The sequence below is a fragment of the Limulus polyphemus genome, unplaced genomic scaffold (genome assembly GCF_000517525.1).
Source record: "Limulus polyphemus unplaced genomic scaffold, Limulus_polyphemus-2.1.2 Scaffold280, whole genome shotgun sequence".
Lineage (NCBI taxonomy): Eukaryota > Metazoa > Arthropoda > Merostomata > Xiphosura > Limulidae > Limulus > Limulus polyphemus.
In genome coordinates, this window is record NW_013665890.1 from 364,901 (window position 1) to 369,250 (window position 4,350).

A 4,350-nucleotide genomic window follows, 5' to 3' on the forward strand; every position below is an offset into this window, starting at 1 on the left:
GGCCAACTCATCACTAGCTACAACTTTTACCCGTTGTTCTAACAACGTTAAGACGGCTTATCGACTTCTAGAGAAGAATTCTAAGAAGAAAGTAAACCTACAGACATCGGTCTTGTTTAACAAAATATATATATATATATACTATCGTTCTGTTTATCTATAGGGATCCATATTCAAATTTGATCAAAATGCTATTGTTGTCTAATTGTTTATAACGATTCGGATCATATCTTAATAAAAAAAACATCTGTCTATCTAATTATAAGTAAGATTCTGGTGAAAAAAAACCCTTTTATTTCGAACAACTTATTAAGATCTAAGTCTATTAACGTATGTTACTCCGTATAGTTATAGAGATCTAGACAATCTTAGTAAAAATAACGTACGCTGTTGTATAAACCTTTAGGGATCCAAGGTGAATAAGAAGAGCATTTGTAAATGTTCCTATCCATAAGAGCTCACATTCAACAAGAGAACGAACAATTATTGTTATGACTGTCTATCGAGACCAAAGTCATAGCTTTGGAAATAAAACATTTGTTTAGGTTATGTGGCGCTGAATTTATTTTAAAAACAACTAATTAATAATAGCCAAGTTGTATGTACGGTTACTCATGGCAACAAACTTCCAGATTAGCGCATTTATGTTAATTTCGTTTGTTTCTAATGAGGTTGAAACAACTATTTTGATGTGTTTAAAAACGATGTCAACGTTAAATATATGAATCTGATTGCTTATGATAGTCCTAATGTTAACCTTTATCAATAAGGTATCTGTTTATGTTGTGCTGTGTGCGTGTGATGTGATCTGCTGTGTTGAGAACATTCGCGCCCTCACATTTTTTAAAACAAAATAATTTTATTTTCCAAAGCAATTTCAACATGTTTAAAGACTATACAAATGTAAAGCTTGCTTAATAACATATATAGAGTCATAACATATATAGAATATACAGAAAAACTCAGGTTGGATGATCAGCTTAACTTATTTTTCTCCACAAATGTATTCCATAATATCTTCACGTTTGTTTGTTTTTTGCATTAGTATTTGAAGAAGAGGCGTGAGGCAAGGATATGTCCTTTCAGCTGACTTGTTTAATTTGTATACTGAGAAAATCCTGGAGGAGATTGAGGTTTTACCAGGGCTGATCACTGACGGACAGAATTTGAAGAACTTGAGTGACTCTGATGACACAGTTTTAATAGCTGATTCAGAAGAAAAGCTGCAAAAATGTTTAGATAAAGTTGTTAGTGAAAGTGAGAAGAATGGTTTAAGTATTAGCTGTAGGAAGACAGAATGTATAGTAATTACATAGAAGATCATTCCTGTATGTAATGTCAATGTAGATAAGGAACAGATAAGACAGGTCAATAAATTCAACTACCTGAGAATCTGGATTACATCAGATGGTAAATATGATCAGGAAATAAAACGGAGAATAAGGATGTAAAAGATGCATTTCTGAAAATGAAAAAGATTGTGAAAAAGAGTAAAATTTCTATAGTGACGAAGTTCATAATTTTGGATTGCTATGGTTTACCAATTCTCACGTATGCATTAAAATGTTGGACAATATCAACATGTATGGAAAAGAGAATAGAAGCAGTTGATTTGTGGTTCTTACGGTGCATCTTGATGTTATACAAGTCACACAGTCACACCTCAAATAAAGATATTTTGTCAAGAGCAGGTTGCAGGAAGAAGCTACTGGCTAACATCAGAAAAAGACAGTTGGAGTTTCTTGGACACGTTATGAGGAAATAAGAAAAATGAATATCTTGTCGTAACTGGAAAGATTAAAAGAAGGACAGACCGTGGAAAAGAGGTTGACTTATGTGCATCAAGGAGAAGAGACCTGTGGAAGACAATGGTCCCCAACATCCTGTTTGAATATGGTATATATAGAAAGATCTGTGGAAGACCATGGTCACCAACATCCTGTTTGAATATGGTATATAGAAAGATATGTGGAAGACCATGGTCACCAACATCCTGTTTGAATATGGTACATAGAAAGATCCGTGGAAGACCATGGTTACCAACGTCCTGTTTGAATATAGTACATAGAGAGACCTGTGGAAGACCATGATTACCAACGTCCTCTTTGAATATCGTACACACAGAGAGATTTGAAGAAACTTTTTTTCTCTGCAATAACAGTTACCAATGTCCCAAATAAATCTGAAAATGTCAAACTTACTCTTAAAGCTATCGTTTTATCATTAAAATGTTAATTTTTATTGCTGAGCATTTAATCTCTTTGCCGAACAGTAACATGCATGGTTTAGGTTTTTGGAATTATTTCGATTTATGCTTGTAGTCATGATTATATCGCAAATTTAAAATTCTCAGAAGACAAAAATATATTATACACTTCCTAAGTCTTTACTGACGACGTTTTGTGGGAAGTCATATAAAATATGGGTTATTAAGTACCTTAATACATAAATCTAATTTGCCATAAATTCATCGTTATCTACTTCTCTGGATTAAACTTTGATATACATTATTAGGTACCAACGTTCTTGATGATTTTCTTCTTTTACTTCATAATTTTCTTCAGTCTCTTCATCATGTTACTTTGACGCCGATTTTATCTTCTAGGACAGAAAAAAAATGCAATATCTATACTCATAGCAAATTTCTTTAATAAACTGGTAATTTATTTTATATTCTTATTAACAAGATTTCAAACTAAAAACGTATTATGATGGGGAAGGGGGAGCCATTATATTTAGGCAAGTCATTGTTCCCCTCATTCCTTACTTTTAGATCTCAGTTTGAAACTCCCAATGCAATATATATATATATATATATATATAATGTACTTTTCTTGTGATACTAATTGTACCTATAACGTTTCGTGATTGAACTCCTGGAGATGATTCTCTAAATGGAAAGAAGGTAAAAATCTCTGATACCAAAATTATCAGGAAATGTTCAAAATTTACCTCTATTTTAATAGATGAGAGACTTTGAAATTTATCTAAAATTACTGATATAGAACAAAGATATGCTAAGATACACACATCTTATTATATTCTTTGATTTATTTTCTTTGCAGTTAAGGCATGGTTTCCAAAAGATGTTCAGTTTCTTTGGTGTTTATCATGTCTATATTGTTGGTGATATATTCTGCTGATGGCGACAAACGACCAACCTTCAATGGAAGTATCTTTGGGAAAAGAGCTAGGTCGAATGGTATGTTTATTACAGTTTTATATTTACAGTTAATCTTCTGAAACATGTAAGTGATTAGGCGTAAAAAATGGGATAAATAAATAAATGAGTATATATATATATATTATATACAAATATAATAAGAATAAAGTGTCATTTGTCAGATGTCAGTATGTTTTTGTTGTTGCAAATTGTAAGGATTATTGTTTCGTAGGCTTACGTAGAACTAGAAAAATTATCCAGTTATTTTTCTTAACAAACGTAAAAGTAAAGATTCTATATAGCGTAATATCCGGATGGTGTTTTAATTCACTGAAATACTCTTTCATCAGGTGACAATGGATTCGAAACAGCGTTTTATGTTTCAGATATTTATACAGTTTCCCGCGCATTTATTAGTGAAGTACTGATTTGAATCTGCGTTTCTTTAAATATCCCTAAATCTGCCAAAAATTGCTAATAAAATGACAGATAATCAAAAGTTTTAGATATCAATTACTAAGTTCTGGGAAGTTAGCGACATTAAATAATAATGCATGAATAAAACTGAAAACAACAACAACAAAAACTGTGCATAAATATTCACAGAAACAAATCTAAGCAAATTCAGCGAAATTAGGCTTAGCATGAATACTACTAATAAACTAATTAACCTAGTTTTATAATTCAGTTATCGCAGTTGAAAACATTTTCGCAATTCCTATAGAAGTTTTCCACAGTGTATTTCATTCAAGTGAGTCACACGAGATGGCATCACAATCTACATATCAAACAGAACTTAAATCGAACTATTGATTAGAATAATTATTACAATGCGAATTAAAGAAAGGCGCTTAAACTTTTTTAACTCGTGACAAATTATAAACAGATTCACTGTATTTTAGTAATGAAAGTCCTCTCACAGGGTTTGACAATGCAGCAACCATGGGTCCAATCACTGCAAAAATCCGCAGACCGTCTTTAAACGGAAGTGTATATGGCAAGCGATCAGGTGAGTTAAGTGGTTGACGTCATAAAAACAGATTCACTGTATTTTAGTAATGAAAGTCCTCTCACAGGGTTTGACAATGCAGCAACCATGGGTCCAATCACTGCAAAAATCCGCAGACCGTCTTTAAACGGAAGTGTATATGGCAAGCGATCAGGTGAGTTAAGTGGTTGACGTCATA

General features: G+C 32.3%; 1 long non-coding RNA gene across 1 annotated transcript in view; it reads left to right on the plus strand.

Annotated features, from left to right (window-relative positions):
- LOC111085222 overlaps window positions 1–4,172 on the plus strand; it is a 12,949-nt gene extending 8,777 nt beyond the window's left edge. Inside the window, exons 2-3 of the long non-coding RNA XR_002610056.1 lie at window positions 3,066–3,202; window positions 4,086–4,172. This is a non-coding gene — a long non-coding RNA (uncharacterized LOC111085222). The remainder of the gene's footprint in view (window positions 1–3,065; window positions 3,203–4,085) is intronic.
- Window positions 4,173–4,350: the final 178 nt, after the last annotated feature.